This window comes from Chironomus tepperi, unplaced genomic scaffold (assembly GCF_022539635.2).
Source record: "Chironomus tepperi strain 1889 unplaced genomic scaffold, CSIRO-AGI_Ctep_v1 contig_128, whole genome shotgun sequence".
Classification (NCBI taxonomy): Eukaryota; Metazoa; Arthropoda; class Insecta; order Diptera; family Chironomidae; genus Chironomus; species Chironomus tepperi.
In genome coordinates, this window is record NW_027226250.1 from 626,052 (window position 1) to 645,901 (window position 19,850).

The 19,850-nt window shown below is 33.8% G+C and overlaps 1 protein-coding gene across 1 annotated transcript in view; it reads right to left on the bottom strand.

The window, feature by feature from the left end:
- tkv (serine/threonine receptor kinase thickveins) overlaps window positions 1–19,850 on the bottom strand; it is a 97,015-nt gene that overhangs the window by 23,695 nt on the left and 53,470 nt on the right. The window lies entirely within an intron of this gene.

Consider the following 19,850-nt stretch of genomic DNA (forward strand, 5'->3'; position numbering starts at 1 on the left):
TGTCTGTTTTAAAAATTGAAACTCAAGTTATTCAAGTACTCAAGTACGTTATAACTAGTTAAAGAAAATTAATATCTGATTGATCACTAGAGTCGAGGTGGTTTGGTGGCGAAATGGTTTAGTATTTCGGTACACACGTATTGCAATACCAATGCTGCGATCATGGGTTCGAGACTCGACCGGATAAATTTTTCACATGTTCTTTTTCGAATCATAAACGACAATGTAAAGCGTGTTAAAAGAAGCAGGCTTTCGATGGGCAGAAGACCTGTAGAAGTAAGGCCTTAAAGAACAAACTTCGTAGATGACAAAATGTGTCCCATGCCAAAGAACTCATGTAAAGAAGCTGCCGATCGTGAAAGTATTGCATTTAGATTCGGGAAGTAGCAAATGATAGTCAACCGATATTGCAGGTTTTATGTGATATCTAAGGGAAATCATGGATCTCAATTGATCTGTGACTGTGGAAACACGACTCACAGTCTCCATTTGAAGGCTACAGGCAGTAATGCCGTCAAAAGAATGGCTCTGATCTCACTGAAATAAAGTGTAATTCAAAGATTGAGTGCTGTGGCTTGGCGAGCCCTGAAACTTTCATTAGCACTTAGACGCATATAACACGAAGCTCTAGATCTTTCAGGACTGAATTATTTATTTTGGTGACTAGTTTCCGAGTCTAACTTAGAAATTTAGGTAGAAATTTAAAAAAGAAATTTAAATCAATAAAACCTGTTTGTTACCTAGAAGTTTTAATTCCTCTTTTTACACCTGCTCAGCAAATACACCTCTTTATTTTTCAAGGAGTGTAAGGAAATAAATTCACATGATTTTAAATTTTTGGAAATTACCTGACCTTATTCTTTGGAATTTTAATAAACTGACCGAAGGTCAAGTGGATATCTTCTCATTATGTACTTTAAAGAAAGTGCAAAAATCTAAAGATATGTAGCTCCATGAATTTAAGAGATTTCAAATATAAATCGAGTGGAAAACAGCTTCAGACGATATCTGTGGGAGGTCATGCACCACAATTGATCGATACGACCAACGAAGTAAGTAAATAAGTAAGTAAGGAAAATAGTGGTTCGCAATTGATCTGTAAGAAGTAAGTGAAGCAAGTAAGTATATCAATTCCAAAAAGTGCCAATAAGAGTATCCATAATGGAGTCTAAATGAAGCATTTTCATTTGTGTTACTAGGATAGTCATCGATCATGATAATCGGCTTAAATTATTCATGGCAGCCAATTGACTATCATATGAAGTGCAAGTGGCAATTTTTTATGATATTTGCCATAAAAATTGTTATTTGGATGCCATGTGGCCGTCATTTGGCTGCCATGCGAAACTTGTACCAATTCAAATGAAAATCGATGTATCCTGACCATCAGATGACTTATATCAATAGTTATCTTGAACTATTTTAAATGCGCTCACTATCCCCCAACAATTCCAGATCATTTCACACTTTCTCCTTTATATTTTTGATTCTTCTCTCTGCTTTTGTCTTGTCTTTCTTAATATTTCTTTTTTTTTCTCTTTCAAATCTGATTTTAAAGGCGAAGAAAAATAAAAAAAAAAAATGAAATGAATTCTCGGACCATAATCTATAGAATAAAATACTTTATGTGGCTGTATAGTAAAAATATGTATTGATGTTTAAATGTATATGATGATCATCGAAGGTCTATGTGTGTATTCAAGATTTATGTCTCGTGTGAGACATCGAGTAAGGAAAAAAGATTTTTTTTTTGGTTTTTCTTCTCTTTTTGCTGTTGCTGTTGATGATCATGGTGATTATGTGAATAAGGGAGAGTAAAAATTGTAACATGTTTTTCCAATTAACGATAGTACATCATGAATATGCATTCAAATGTTTGCTGAAAAAAAAGAGATTCCTTTGATTGAATTTTTATGTTAACCTTTTGACTGAACCACAGAAGAACTAAGTCTGAGAACTTACAAATTACCTGCGTGTAAAGATTATCATGCAGTTCAGAATAGTTCAAAGTTTATTTGGTCACACATTTAGGGTAAATAAGTAATTAAATTGATAAGATTATCAATTTTAATGTGTGATGACTTCTCAAAAGCTTAATTAAATTTATTTACATTTTGATATGACAAACAAAAGCCTGCCTCCCATATGAGCAGTCAGTCATTCAGTAATGATCACTCTAATTTTGTTGGATGCTATAAAAACTCTATCATATGATCAGCTGCTATTCAAATGGATTTTTATTGATGCAAATATCTGAAGCTACTTTACTATTATTATAATATGATATCATGGCTTATATCCAGATTTCCGATTAGAATTCAAATAAAATTTGCTATTTCGAGTCCAAAAATTACAATCAACAGCACCATTAAACTATTGGATTCGTTAAATTTAATGATTGTTCCGAGCGACACAATGCGACAAATCGTCAAAATTAGCCGTTTTGGTGTCATGAAGGTAATTTACCCGAGGCGAATTCAAAAGTCTTACCCTGGGCACATTCAGAAGTCTTATCCAGTGCGCCTTCAGAAGTCTTACCCAGTGCGCCTTCAGAAGTCTTACCCAGTGCGCCTTCAGAAGTCTTACCCAGTGCGCCTTCAGAAGTCTTACCCAGTGCGCCTTCAGAAGTCTTACCCAGTGCGCCTTCAGAAGTCTTACCCAGTGCGCCTTCAGAAGTCTTACTCAGTGCACCTTCAGAAGTCTTACCCAGAGCACCTTCAGAAGTCTTACCCAGTGCGCCTTCAGAAGTCTTACCCAGTACGCCTTCAGAAGTAGGTAAGGAGTGTGTACCCTAGCGAACAAGCTGTGCTGTTCGGGTGTTTTATGAAATTTACCCAATTTTACTGTCCAAATGTTTCCAAAAAAAAAAATATATTTTTTATATCTTAAAACCTTCTTCATAATATTTTTTTTACTCTCAAGAAAGTCATGTGTAGGATGATGAGATGAAATGAAGGAATCATGCGGTGATGATGCACTATAACGTAATTTTTTATCGTTTTATTTTTTCCTTCTCTCTTTTGGTGTGATCTGGCAAATCAAATTTTACAGTTTCTGACTTCACCTTCTATATATTGCCTTGTTTTTTTATGATGAGTATCAATGTAATGAGAGAAGATTCTTACGAAGCATTAAACCAAAGAACAATGATGATGATGATGATAATACTGTTGATATTTTATTTTTTTACATTTTGCGAACACGTGCGTTTATGTCTTGTAAAAATACTTGATTAGCTATACGCGTTTTTGCTTCTTAGAAAACAATTAAAAATTTAAATTTTCGGCCTTTCGAGGTTGTATAAAAAAAACTGTGATGATATCCATTCTCATTAGCATATTTGTGATACAATAGATCGAGAAACGTGAAAAAAGCAAAACAAGATGATTTTTAAGGAAATTTTATTGGATTAAATAATGATGAGATTAGTGCGCATTTCTTGGGATTAATATGGATTCGCATAGGGCATTGGTGGATAACCTATGTGCTGCTAACAAATTTTGGAAATACCATGAGCTGAATACCATGTGCGTATATCCCATCAAGGAATGTCCCAAAAAAGGTTACCCATCACTGACATAGGGCATGGATAGCAATGAATTGTTAAAGATTCTACATAGCACTAGAATTCAAATTACATCAAACTCAAATCAAATTAACTCAGTTTTATAAATATGTGCTTTTGAAACGTGCGTTAGAGAAAGTATTAGACTTGGTATTGAAAGCTAGTGATAAGTCTCGCCAGTATTGTTGACAGAACTTTTTTGAGTGAAATTTTGAATGTTGGAGTTGTTTTTGAGTTTTTGTCTTAAGTCGTCTCTAATTTTAAAAGGAATCCTCGATTGACAAACATCAGTCATGGCATCTAAATCGTAGCCATATCACGTCTACTTAGATGTCACTTAGATTGGGAATCAACTTTGGAATTGCCATTTAGCTGTAATGTGCCACCAAAAAGAGAGCAAGAAAGAGATGCATACACACCTCCTCCTTTTATACCCCCCAATTCCATCATCTTGGAACTAAAGATATTTAAGCCTTAAAGGATCCAGCCAAATGAGCTGGAGGCACTGCGACTTACAATCTGTCTCGAAACTAGCTCCAGATGTCATCTAAGAGAGGGCATAGATCACAATAATTCATATGATAATCAAATGAAGTAAATAGACAATCAGTCTAGGTCCACAAAATACTTTAATACATTTAATATTTTAAATCAGACTGTCAAATCACAAAAATCAAAAGTTGCTCATAAAAATCCCCATTTTTAGTAGACTTAAAATCCATATGACATTAAGACATCTAATTTAAAGCCTCTAAAACTTTAAATGTGCTAATGACACGATTTTTAATCGAATATTCTCCTACAGTTTTCGCTATTGCCCTACATGTAAATTCCTCAGAACGTAGCAATATTTCCATATGTGCACGATGCTGTGCATTTCTCATCCTGTTATTTCAGCCAGCAAACAGCAACAACAACATCAACTTTAATAGACTCTATAGGAGAAAGAAATGGAAATGAGAGAAGAAGAAGTAAACGAAGGGAAATTTAAAATATTCATCTATTCATGAGTCGGTATATCTCTGCTCGCATCGCAATACACATTCATTATGTTGTTGACTATATGCACAATCTGCAGACTCATATTTTGAACTCGACTTTGTGTTTGTGTGCATACTAAAAATAATTTTTCTCCTTTTTTATGCAAAAGAATGAACAGAAAATGAGAGAAGTAAGAAAAGAAGTAAAAACGATGGCTTGCAACAGGCAGTCGCAGTTGCAATAATTCACGCTTTTTTTTTCTCTTCATACAACATTACATTCTGTTTCTGTTCTTTTGTGGTTCACTTCGTAATTTTTGTCTCTCATGCACGAGAATCGGTTATGCTTCACTAACATAATTTATGTGAATCGTTATGCTTCATCATCACCAAATGTATCCTTATTGTTGCATTCTGGCTTATTTTTTCAGCTTTTTACAGCCTCAAAGAAATACTTTTGAGTGTCTTTTCTTTTGTATTTTGAAAAGAGAATTTGTAGGAAATTGTTTCAGTTTAGTCTCTTTAAGCTGTGTACTTGCTAGGATGGTTTTGTCACTCAAACGTAGGGCTACTCTGACAGCGAAAAAGCAGCAATGGTCTAGTTGGTTAGGAAGTCGGGAAGTCTACTCAAAGGTCCAGGGTTCGATCCTAGGGAAAGTCTAGTTGAATTCGAGTGCTTTTTCGCTGTTCTAGTCACTCCAACTCGGTTTATGTAATTCGCGACTCACAAGATATGACTAAATACATTACATTGATATACCCTGATTCATGCAGCGTACAGTGTTGGGGGAAAGCAAAACTGCTGAAGTCATTAATTGCTAACTGAAACATTTGATTCAAATTAAAACACCTGGGTCTTGAACCAATAGCCGCTTTGTGAGTAATACATCTATTAACCCGAGCAACATAAATGAAGTGAATTACAAAAAGACGTAAAGTTGAACTTGTTGGATTTGTGATCTGGTTCAATAAAACAACGAAAAGCTGAACAATAAGCATTAGATGAAGAATGAAGGTTTGAGTGTGCTTTGTGCTGCGCTCCCTAAAAATCCCGGCTGCTCAGTGATAAGGGCAAGCGACTGTAAATCGTAGGACGTGGGTTTGAGTCCCACATTAGCTATGTTTTGGAGAAGTATACTTTTTCTCTAGGGGAAGGTTCCGTACTCTGCTGACTTTCTGAATGGAAACCGTTAACGAAGTAGACCCAAGAGCTCATGGGATTACTGTGTGAACAACGATGCAAAAATGCTGGGAACTAGAAGCTGGTCGAAGTTAGCTAAAGACAAATCCAGCTTTCAATGAACTGTAAATGCAGCAATGGGGGCCCTCGTGTGTCTTCACCAAGGATGTAAAGTTAGTAAGGTTCCGTACAGACCTGACGATACCTTGGCAGAACTGTCCTTCTTTAAGTCGAGTAATGCAGTTTATCGCATAGTACTGCTCGGGTTGGCTTTCAAACTTGCAAGATGTTTTGAAAACCAAAAAAAAATCCTATCTAAAATTGTATATGTGCCTTAAAAGAGAAGAAATACATGCAACATCGCATAAAAGGGCACAAAGAGAAGAAGGAGAAAGAAAAAAAAGAATTGAATGCACGAAAAAGCCTGCATGAAATCAAGAACTTTTTATTTTGTTCTTTTCACTTCTCTCACTCGATCTGTCTCTCTTTGCTCGTCGACTTTAAAGTGTGAAAATCGATGCAAAAAATATAAATTAAATGTGGAAAAAAAGGAAAAGAGAATAAAGAAAGAATGAAAAGATAAAAGGAATAAAAGCCGACCGAAAAGAGCAGGGAACATTGATTTTCGGATGGGATATTCTTTACATTAATAGCCATTTAAGAGTGAATATTGTGTGGATCGACCGACACATCTGAAGCACTTCTCGTCTGTTTAATATGCCATTTTTCTTCTCACTTAAATATAAGAACCGCGCACATTTCTTTTTTGTTTTGTGTGATCATCGCGCTCTTTTAATGTAATGGAACAAAAAAAAATAAATTTATTTTACATTTCAGTATTTAAGGCATCTTAAAATTTTATTAAATTTTCTGATATGCAAAGAAGTCGTTCAATAAATTTTCATACAAATACAAAGAATAGAGATGATAAAAGTGAAAAAAATGAAACTTCAAGCAGAGTTGATAAATGTCGGGTTTTGCTTAGGTTGTCGACCATCACCTTCCACCAGTGACCCCTTTCACGGGGTGTCACCTGCTGCATATGGCTACATCCACAAATGGCCGCCCTTTTCAGATGGTTCCTTCAACAGATGATCATCTTCTGCAGATGGTCGAATCACGGCTTCTGTAGTCAATACCACTTTCTAGAAAATTATAAACTTTTGCAAGATGACCATCCTGCGAGAAACAATCTAGAGTACGAGTCATCGGTGGAAGTTAAAAACGTTAGAAGGGCTCATCGGCGGAATTTGGCGGAAGGTACAACCATGCGGAAGGTGCAACCTGGGAAGAGATTCATCGAAAGGTGACAACATGGGTATGAGTCATCAGCGGAAGGTGAAACCTGGGGTCCGATTCATCAGCGAAGGTTGGCAACCTGGAGTACGAATCATGATGAAGCTGGCAACCTGAAAAACGATTCATCGGCGGAGGATGGCAGCTTGGGGTACGAGTCATCGATTAGAGATGGCAACGTGGGGAAGTGGAAGGTGAAAACCTGGGAGATAATCGGCGATAACAACCTGCTGAAAGGACAACCTATAGAAGCCGTGATTCGGCGATTTTTCAATAATTATTCCTACCTGCATGGCAACTCTGTCTCCAACATTTGAGACTTAATCTAGAAAATGAAATATTTATAATAAAGAGCTCTTTTTTGATGCCCGCATATAAAAAAAGAAAGAAAATTTTATTTATAACACACATGAACCACACATAATATGGATTAATTTACCATTTGTTTTGGAATTAAAATAAGAAATTTTTTATAACCGTGGAAAAAGCTTTAATCCCATCAAACGATGCGCTTTAAATGATTGTCGTATACACAAAGTATTTTATGGTATTTAAAACAGTTGTCATTGAGCATAAAAGATCATGTTGTAGCTCTATAATGCGATAATATTAACGATCTTTTTTTGATGATTTAGTAGAATTTCTTTTGAAAATTTTCCTCAATTTTTTACTTGGGCGATAAAGCATTTTTGCTAAAAATAGGAATTAAGACATGAAATAAATCAACTGCTATTATCATTGAAACAAATCAACGAAATGTGAATGAACTGAATTTTATTTCAAAACAAAACATCATCAAATAGTTTTCACGATGAAATGTTTTGCTTTCCCCAAGGACATGATTTTCCAAGGAAAATGTCAATTTACAATGAAAAATTATCATTGGTCTTTCTCAAGGATAAGGCGAATTTTATTGAAAATGAGATGTTTTGAGTTTGTCATCATAAGGTAGGCACAGTGACGTACCCTAATTTTTTGGGGGTTTTGAATAAAATTTTAATGGTGGTTTTGGGGTATTTGTCTCGAAAACCCCTACCAAATTTAAGTTTTTGTTCAGAAAGGAATGTAAGGTCGATGGGTTAAATCTCAAAAGCTTAGATTTGCTCCTGGGTAAGAAATAATTTAGGACAACCCTAGTATCGAAATACACAACATAAGCTCGATTTGTGTCTGATAATATGTCAATGAGTGAAAGCGTGCCAACCCTCTGCACTCAGTCTACCTACAGTTTACAGTGGAATCAGAACCACTCCTTTGATTACGTTTCTGCCTACAAAAGGAAACAGTAAGCTGCATTTCCCGTAAATTTGATTCGAAAAATGGCAAATGAAAATTTATACCTTTACTGAGTCTCGAACCCCTGGTTACTGATTCGATGAGCATCAATTCAGTCTTATAAAACGAAACCACTACCCCACCAAATCACATTCAAAAAAACATCCAGCAAAAGATTAATATTTAAGCGAAGCTATGGAACACTATTCATTTTCTCATCCAGTACAATTAGGAGCTGTGTGACAAGCCCATCAAATATTGAAAACCGTCAAAAGGATATAAAAATTCCAAATTAATTTTATGAAAAAATTTAAAAATTCAAATTAGGTTCAAAATCTCAGGCATGTTTTAATGATTATTATAGCCATTTTCGCACTCTTACGGAATTGTTTTCGTGACATTTCGGCACGAGCGTAGAAAGTCTTCAATTTGACACTTTTAAGGCGATATAAAAATAAAATAACTTAACATCATTTCCATAAAAGCTTTTTTTTTTCGCCCATAAGCCGATCAATGACTTAAAAGTCTAAGATTAAAGAGAAAATTAATTAATAATAAGATTTTAGAAGGAAAAATCTCTCGTGTTGCTTCATTTAGTAACAGACATGAGCAAGAAGAAATCTTTTTTTTTCTTCTGTATTTACAAAACAATTAATTTTATTCACGCGTTTGAGAGATTAAGAATTCCATATCGTTTTTCTCTCTTATTTCCCCTCATACTATATATCATTAAGTGTAAGCATTTTTTCATTCTTTCTGATTAATTTTGACTTTTTTTTAACAAATTTTCTTCTCTGTTTAATTCATAAACAAAATAATATTAAAGTCATTTTAGGGAACGTTCGGAAGTTATGTAACACTTAAAATGTATGAGGGGATGTCAATGCTTCTCAGTGTGAACGTTAATGCTTTTAAGTGAGAATGTTAATGCTTGGACAGAAATACAAGTTTGTTCTACCGCTCTTGGTTGTAATCCACAAGGGAAAAGACTCCCCAAGGAGCTCCAAATGCTACATGACGCAGAACAGTCATGATAGAATGTCAGCTCAACGAGCGGACAGAGAATTTGTACAAACTAGGTGACAGAGTCAGATAGATGTGAAGTTGCTTTTGGAGCACCAGGGCGTCTTTATCCTTGTGGATTCCATCCAAGCGATGTGAAACAAGTTTGTGTTTAGATCCCATTTACGACACTATCTCTAATGTTTCGCTTTCGAAGCATGTGACGACCTATACAGCCATTATTCCGTTTGAGGACTTCCCGATTAATGTCTTCCTGACCAGCTCTTTGTATCAATACTTGAACCATTCTAGTTAAGAAGCACATTAATTATAACTGGGTACATTGCAGGGAATAGATCAGCTCTATGATGTACTCTAGTCCTTACAATTTGCAGAGCTTGCAAGAAATTAGGATCCCACTATAAATAATAGATCATAAGCAATGTTGAGCAACCTGTGAGTAACGACAAGATTCCTCTGAGGAATCTGAAACCCAAGACCGCTTGGTTGATATTAGGTTAATACACAATAATTAGGTACCGAAGTACAAAACCAGAGTTGGGTTTTCTTACAAAACCATACAAATTATCATGAAATTGTACGGTTTTTGCCTGTGACAGGTACCTGTTTTGAATCTCTGTAAGAAACCATTCCGCCATCAAGCCACCTCGACTCACCAAGATGCCATGAGGAGGATCTAATGCTATTTTTAGCGTTACCTAATTTATGAACGTTCCCCTAATAAAACACAAAACTGGAGGAATGTAACAAGAGAGAAGAAAATGATTATTGAAATATTAAAGAAGTAAGGGAAATCAAAATTTATCACCAAAATGACCCAGAGAAGACATAGCTTTTAAGATATTTCTCTGCCACCATGAGAGCCATTTCTTTAATTTATTTAAGTGACAACGCGCAAAATAGTATATATATACATACCTACATATAAACACAGGGAATCATACACGAGAATGATCAATTTTTTACGAAAAAGATTTTAATGGTTTGACACTGTGAATCTTTGTGTCGTGTGGGCTGAACGAGGCAAATTGTTACAACGATATGGCAGCGTATATCTTTCGCACCACGACTGACTTCAGTCACTTTATATTTTGATAGATATATGTGATCTTTATCATAAACGTTAAAAAAATTTAATTTATTATTTTTTGCACCGTTGCCGCTCTAAATTAACAATAAATAATTGTGGAATATACTTTTAAACATTAAATGATGACTTTCATGTTCATCAACAAAACAAATTTATGTACACACATGCTAGGTTAGAAACATCTGAGCAAACTTACTCAGTCAGTTAGTTTTTTCATCATTCCTCAAAATTTTCTTCTCAAAACAGACATTTTAGAGTGAAATGTATAGATGGAAATTAGTAATACATATAGTTCTCATTTGTTATCCATGGAATCCGTCTTTGAAGTATGACTAACAGTGGTTAAGTGTCTCTGTGACAAGGTTTGATTTATATTTGGTATGATAATTCGAAGGTCGTCTGTTCGAATCCTGCCATTTTCACTATTGAATGCACGAAATCAAGACGAAATTGGAGCTTCGGACAACGTCGGACTCAGGAACTTAAAGTGTTCTTACTTCCTTGGCGAAGGCGCACGAGAACCACGTTTAGAGTTCGTCGAAAGCTGGATATGTCTTTAGATAACTTCTACCAGTTCATTATCTTTACACAGTAATCCCAAGAGCTATTTGGTCTACCTCGTGACTTAAAGTGTAGCAGGGGAAAATTAGGAACGGGAGCTATAAATGTTGGAATTGGATTCCTGTAATGGTCTTTCAACGGTATCTCACTAGGACTGCGGTAGAAAATGGATACAGAAAATGAATGATTTATATTTGGCACTTTGTAATATTTTCGAATTAACCTCGATAGCTCAGTGAGTAGGAACATTCAACCGGAAATCTTAGATCCTGAGTTCGAGTCCCACTCGGGATTCATTCTTTCTGACAGATCAACAATAAGTTTTCCTTATGAATATTGAATATAATATTGTATTAATAAAACTGATCCAAGAGTATCTCACGCATTGCTCTATGTTAAACCCAAAGCACATCGTGTCGTTACAATATCCCCAAAGTGATCTTTATCACCAGATCCGCGATTAATGCTTAAAACAATTGAGTAAGATTATTTATGGTAAATCCGTGTCAGGTCTTTATTTCCTTGCTTATACTTTCTTCACGAGCATTATACAATGTATTACTTAGGAATTACAAGATTGGCTATCTCAAGAAGTCTTAATCTCTCTTACGCTTTGATCTCGAGAACATGTCAACTCTGAGACCTCTGAAACATATAAATTTGGGCAACGGCAGTGTATTACTTAGAGAACTGATTTGATTGTCTCATGATGAAAAAACGCAACAAAATCAAAAAAAACCCAGTAAACTTTAAATTCTTATCTGTGTATGTCATCCACAATTAAAAAAAGACATAAAATTTTATGAAAAATAACAAATTTTATTTATAAACTATAGAATCATATTTCATTTCTTACGGGCATCATGTCTAGTATTTCGAACAATATTATATATCTGTACATCTCTTCTTTCCTTCGTGTGTTTTTCTTACTCTAAACCATTTCCGCATTTTAGTTAAGAAGAAGAGAATATGAAGCATACAATGTTATTTTTTTGATTTATCTTATGGACAAGAAACTCTTGCTGTTATTGTATAAAAAAAAATTTATTTGATTCCTTCATGATTGACATGCACGGGATGTTCTGTTTCAGATTTTTGACACTTCACTTCATGAAATTTTTGTAGCCAAATGCAATTGAAACCATCCAAAAAAATAAATAATATATTTTCTCTGTTTTTTACTGTGTTGGACGTGAAACAAGACTAACAGCTTTGATATCTACACATATTACTGATTTATGATGATGAAAAAAAGAGACTTTTAAAAACAAAATCAATTTTAACGGTCTAATGCCGTTGAAAATTGTAAATTTTTGCACCATACTGTGTCATTAATTTCCGAATATCTATCAATTAAGATATTTCACGTTATGTCCCAAATCTTTATGCCGCTTGCGCATCTTGAAAAATGTAGAAAACCAATCATCATTTGTCATCTTTTGATGATTTCGCCATTTGCGTTAATTACCAATTTAAAGGCAGGCTTTTTAGTTTAACACTTCACTAATTATAAATGGCTGAAGGAAGAGTGGACATTACTAGCTATAGGATCCGACAAGTATGGCAGAATTTTTTATTATTTGCATATTTTAGTTCTTACTTCTGGGTGGGTTCTGCACATTGCATGCATTTCTCATTGCGTACATACAACATTATTTATCTGACTTAAACACATTTTGTAGACACAATTTACGACTTCTAAAAATGACACACATGTTGTACAACCCGTGCGATGCAAGGCTACATTTGGACGTTCCATATGGACTCCCCCTGCTGCATTGTGTCACTCGGACAATTATTACAACATTGACAATCTACAGAAATCAATAAGATACGTAAAGGAATAATTAATTCCACGACGTCGGACATTGTCGGTTGTCAGTAAATAATCATTATAATTAACAATTAAAATCACCAATACGTATGCTAATTATCTAATTTGCAATCATATTATCTTAATGTTTATTAAACGAGACGATGCCATGCTGCGCCTGAATCAATGAAGTTTCTTTGCCTTTATCAAATACACAACAAGTTTTCATCACTTATGACTTTATGGGACACAGAAAAATCGATGAAGATAACCCAAATTGATTGTCAATTCATAAATATTTGTATTTTGTTTTATGCAAAATTGTCATAACAGAACTTATTTTTAACACACTAAACAGGCACTTTAGAATGACATAAGACAGGAAACATCAATTTATGGAAGAGATCAGAGGATGAATCTTGCTAAGTATGGTGAAATCTTTATCATAATGAGATTGAGGGAGCTAAGACGCAGTTTAAGAGACAACATTGATTATAACGTTCATATCAGTTTAGAATTATATTAGTTTATAACGTTCATTTGAGATTTGAATAATATTTAATATGCATAGTTGAAAACCCCTTTTTATAGCAAAAGTTCAGTCAGTTTTTGAACTCCAAAGAATAAACAACATTGTGTACAAAACTAAAGAATTTAGATGAAATTCAGAGCAGCAGATTGCAATCATCACGTTCAATTCAACTTGGACTCCATTTCTGATTCCTAAATATGATACAAAGTTTTCGAGGAACTCCGTAGCTTATAAAAATGAATAAAAACATTCCTAACCAATTCAAAATTGTTCCAAAATGTCTCTAATATGCTGATATTTATATTCAAGAATGCACATGATGATCAAAAGGCCATGAAGTTTCAATTATGTGGAAGTCAGCATGAGATTTTCCCCACTGTCAAAAAAAAATTGCATTTTGAGCAGCACAATAAAACACAAGACGAAAAAGGAAACGAAACCGTTTGTTTTATGAGAAATTTTGGAACTTTTCTTCCATTTGTGCACTCTGTTTTGTGCCTGACTTGAGAAGTTATGTGAACACATGTGGAACATGACGAATTGTGCAAGAAAAAAGCAAGTTTATGAAATGAAGAAAATTAAAGTTGAAGTAAATATACATTTATGAATTTTAAATTGAATCTGTAGGAAGAAGACAAAAATTTCACTGTTTGCTGTTACTTCTTACTGCCTTTTTTCTCACATCTTGTGTACACGCTCTTACTCTCTCCTTCGTTTCGTGTGGCTGAAAAGGATTTACGCATGAGTGGAGAACGATCATAAAAAGATTTCGCGCTTTTAATTCCTAGCATATTAATATTTAAATGCAAACAACTTTTAGAGCTGAATCTGAATTTTATATACCAATTTTTTTGTGTATTTTAAGTTCAATAAAACCACAATATTGTTGATTATTGCGGAAAAAATTTTTTATTCAAATAAAAATAAAAGCATAATAAACTTTTAGTTTTTATCATTCTTTAAGACATTTCCATCCGATTCGCCGTGTGTTTCGTATATAAACTGCGAAAATGATAATTTTCACGAGTCTTGTGAGTCGCACATAACTGTCACCATCAATCCAAATATAAAATCCATTAAAAAACGAGCATAAAAATTTAAATTTAAAATAATATTTTTTTTTTCTTCTTTACTTCGTGTGTCGTCTTATTCATAATACACGTGAATACCATGGCAAAACGAAGGAAATTCAAAACAGTAAAAAAATATATTCATTTTCTTTATAAAGGGAACATTCAAATTAAATCCTGCATATTTTTATACCGTGCAATATTCACATAAAATGAATAATATTAAGGTGTGAAGTAATTTGTTGTCTTCATTTTGACATAATTGTGACAGATTTAGTTTAAGTAAACTATTTTGAGTTTGCTCAATTTTTCTCGTTCTCAAACTATACATCAGTAACCAACGGCTATTTTCTGAATGAATATCAATTCACTTATCACTTGTGTATAGAGCGCATTTTCTTAGAACATATCTTTAGGAAATGCCATGAATCGTCTACTGTGTGCGGTTTCGATCGAGGCTTGACCTCGAGGTGTTTCCACAACTGCCTTAAAGCAGTCTGTTTAATTATTTAAAGAACTGTTTAAGGATTTCCAAAAATTCCCTCTTTTTTGAGTTTCCATAACCCAAATTTCCAATGGGAAGGCGCTGTCGATAGAGATGGTGATGCACTTGACATCGGTAATTGGCACGCGGTTGCTAGCGACAGAGCCAATTTCATACACAAACTAAGAGAGGCCATGGATTACAATTGATCTGATCGATTGAAATCAAAATCTATAATCTCCTAATCTCCACAGAGGCACACTAGTGTGTCATTAAAGCCATATTTGTATTGCGCAATACACTAAATTTGTGGATTTCTCTGTTGCACTCTATTGATTTAACTGGGAATTGAACATAAGTCCTGAGATTTTCGGTCGTATGCTCCTACCTATGATATAACGGAGGATATTCGACTATATGTCAAAGTGCCATTTATAAATCATATATTTTCTGTATCTTCCTAACTATTGCACTGCCAACACATTAAAAATTGTTTGAATATCACTGATCTACATAATAAAAAACACAAAAATTAATTGACAGTAGCCACCCAATTTTCTTTTGAAATTATCATTAAATTCCTTGAAAATTAAGTTCAATCTGATTCATCTCAAAATGCTCTTGTTGATGCAATTAATTCACACTCTTTGTTCCTCCATAAAAAAATATTATTCAACGCAAAAAAGAATATTCAAATGAGCATCGCGCTCACTAAAAGTAGCTTTTTTACTAAGAAGTCGTTTAAAGAAACTCTTTAGTTCATGATGCCCGCAGGAATTTTTCATGAGAAGGAAAGAAAGAGGAGCAGCGTAATAAAACATGACACTTCATAAATTTGATTTTTTTTCTTTTTTGGTTAAGTTAAAAAAGATTTCTTTTTCCTTTTTGGCATCAAAAAATTAGCAAATGCCGTTGGATGGAGCTCTTCATTAATGAAAAAGAAGAGCATTTTGATGAAAAAGTGTTGAGAGATCTTGTGCTATTGAGGGACTCGAGCGCATTTTTGTCCAGTGGTCAGCATTTAATTTACAAATAACTAACGGTTTCTAACAATTCAAATTTCTAACGGCTTTGAAAAATTCAAATTAATCGTTGCAAAAGTTTTTTATTTGGAAAATAAACTGTCAAAATTTTTTAAAATTCAACAGTCAACCAAAATTCAAACATTCGACGAGGGGAAATTTTTGAAAAATTTTGTCAAGATTTTGCAAAATAAATTTAATAATTAAGAGAAAAATCTTTAATTAAAACATTTAGAGTTAGTTTTAAGCTACCAGACCAAGCGGTAAGCCAGTAACTCAATAAGACGCAGCTAATGCTTCAAATCCAAGCTCTCAACGATGTCTGGTTGCTGAGATCTCAAGCTTCATCCATCCAGCCAGCCAATCAAAGTGAAATTAAGCACCAATTCTTTCAATAACTCGGTAAATTTATTATTAAGTTGAACAGAAATGGTAAGCCATACCATAAGTTTTGCACAACACGATACATTTTTTCTGGGAATTTGATATTTTAGGCCATCGAAATGACGATTGTAGGAAAGAAAAAATAATAATTGTATAAATCTTTTTATGGAGTACTTTTCTGATTTGAGAAAATTTATGACACATTATTGATAACGTACGTATATTGAGAGTTCGTTAGAAATCAAAGAGAAATGTCGTGTTGTAAATATTTTGTGACAAATTTTTCATAATTCAGTCTTTAAAAAAAAATCATATTGGAAAACCTTTTACATGTTTAGATGTAAAATAACAAGCACGACATATCCGGGAAACAACCGCTCTATCATATGGGGCACAATCATCATGTAGAGAGTTTCCTCAGGTGTTAGAAACATTGAGTATACACAAAAGGTTATCAGCTACATATCAAAACTCATTTTGAACGAAAATAAAAACCAATAAAGTGCTGATAACGATAAATGACATAATGAAATTAAAACGAGCAATAAAAATTGATAAGTAAGTAAAAACTAGACAGTTTGAATGCGTATTGAAAATTTATTTCTATTGGTAGATAAAAGGAACATCCACATTCTGGTTTTTTCCAACATGTTTTTGTATAAAAGCAAATAAAATATGTAAACACAAGGAAATCACCGAAACCGAATGACAACATTTATTTGGAAATTGTTAGTAAAATGAACAGTAAGCTGAGACTGAGTGGAATCGAATCTTTTGAAAAAATGTGTTTAAAGATCCTTGGAAAGCCATATTGAATGCATTATGATAATCTGATGGAAATACATATTGTGTATCCTTCTAGTGTGTAATTTGGAGTTTTTAAGGGAACTGTTTTGAAATAATTCTTGAATTTTAGGATTGAACGGGATGTAAATCTGTGAGAGTTAATACAATTCTTAACATATGGAAATATAGTGTTGGGTACGTCCAAATCTACAGGGTTGCAACCTTGGGGAAATCGTTAGGAACAGCTGAAGACTGCTGGTATGCGCATCCTAAATACAAAAATCAAAGTCTGCGACCGATTGTGGAACAAACCCTCCTCTCCCAATTTTAACAATAAAACTTGAGAAACTCTCAATCGATCAAAAAACCGAGTGGTATGACAAATCGGATTTAAATCCAGAGTTACACCGTACTGATTATGGATTTATGGATCATAACCGATTTTTGCTGTTCTGAAAATTACTTCAACGGGTCGTTCTGGGTTTGTTACTGAGGAGAGAGAGATGGGGGTCAAGAAGCCGGTTATTCGGGTTACATAATAAACTAACCCCCAAACAATGATGAGCAGCATTTTTTGATAGACATCATTTATAAACGAACCATTTAATAGTTTTTCATATCTCAATTACCCAAAGCACTTGAATATAATCATAAAAAAATATTAAAGATAATAGAAGAAAATATTAGAAGTAAGATTACATCAGAGAACAACTAAATTTCTTTAAAAAAAAATAGTTCTCACAGAATTAAGTATAGTGTCCATAAATTGTTGAAAATTTTTTTCACTTTATTGCCATTCATGACGATTGATCAGTTATGAAAAGATATTAAAAAGGAAAAGATTACAAAAATAAAAAATAAAAATCTCTTATAACAGGTCAACAGCTGACAACAGATTGAAAACACAAAAATTGCTACCTGCAGCAACAACAGTTTCATCATTCTTATTCATTGAACCAGTATTTTTGTCTAAATGCATAAAAATCTCAAGTGGCTTTTTGAAAAGAAACTCATAAAAATCTCTCTCAAAACTTGAGATGATCCCTTTCAGAATCCTCAAATGAATTGTAAAGAACAAGAGAAACTCCAAAGGAGACAAAGAAGGGACAGTAAAAAAATAAATAAAACGTTTGTTAATGTGTAGATGTTCGTAAAGGAATGGATGGATTCTCTATGCACAAATGAAATAAAAAGGAAAAATACTTGGAATTTAAACAAACAAATGAATATAGTTGTGCTGCATATGTGTGTAAGAATAATATTAATTTCATCCTGAAAATGGCAATATGTGAATTTGTCCTCAAAGATTTTATGTTGGATATTTAAAGCGCAAGATTGATTTATTATGAGATGACTAGAGGATTGTGCGAATCCTATAATGATTGAAAGATCGGTCTCTGGTAGGAATTGAACCCACTTACTTACTTACTTCGCTGGTAGTACGTATGAATTTGATCCATAGGCTGGGAATTGAACTCATACACTCGCAAAAGAGAGATACAAATATCAGGTCTGTTGTCTAACCGCCCGACCACACTGGCCTTTTTCGCTACATTGACAGATTCGCCTATTTATAGCTCAATTTGCCAGATTTTACTCTTTTAAGACACACATTATGCAGCATATAAATAGTGTTCAAAGAATCTTCTTGAAGTCTTTCGTCGATTTCGACGAATTTTCGAGACTGAGACCAGGACCGATAATGAAACTAGGACAGATAACGAGAACCAAACCAAAAGCACAAAGGAATTTTTCAAGCTCTGGAATACGACAAATCTCAAAATCTAGACTGAGAAGCTTCTTTGTTCTCGATCTCCGCCTAGACTGGGAAGCCTTGCTAAAATATTCTGACAAATTCCAGTTAATTTATTTCTCATATGGTTCCTCCAAAAATAAAGACCTGTAGTCTTGAATGGACTATGCAGTACAGCCAAAAAGTGCAAGCCTACCCATTTAAAATATAGAAAATGTAGGACTGCGGTTCTTGGTTAACCCTAATTCCCTATAATCCAGAACTAGTCGACTACCAGTTCTAGAATGAACCAAAGAGAATTATCAGACGGTAAATCATTCAAACATCCCAAAGTGATCACCAAACAGCGATATTTCAAAACATAAAATGCTCAAATAACGCTTTACATATTCACGTCCTTTTTTGAAATTCAAAACTTTCTTGTGGATCTCAATTTCATTACATATTTTCTTTTTAAAAAAATCTAAATCCAAAGAATTTTGTGTCTTGCGGTTGAATGCATCACATTTATTTTCTATTTGTCTAAACGATTTTTTTGGTCTCATTTTATGTGGGATAGAAACCAGACATGTTCCTTTTTTACAACTTTCTATTTGATGTGGAACAAAATTCTCTTTCGGTAATTAAAAGGAATAGAATGAATAATAATTATTGTATGTCTAAACAGTTCCACAGAAATTTGACGCCTTTTTTTGCTGCCACTACAAGTGGAATTGATGATAAAACTATAAAATAATAAAGTAGTTTACTTTTTTTAGAAAAACACTCGAAAATATGTAAAGTGCAATAAAAGAAGGTAATCGGCTAGACACTTGCAAATATTACAGTATTTTTTGGGGAATTATTGGCTCCGTTTACAAAGAGTATTACATGACGATCACTAATATTTCTATACAAATGGAATTACTTCATAAAGAATAAATCTAGGTATGTACACGAAACTCATCGAGGGATGATCGATGAGTTTTGTCGAAAAATTTGAAACTAATATAACCGATAAATAAAGAAAAATTCATTTAATGAGTTATGTAACGGT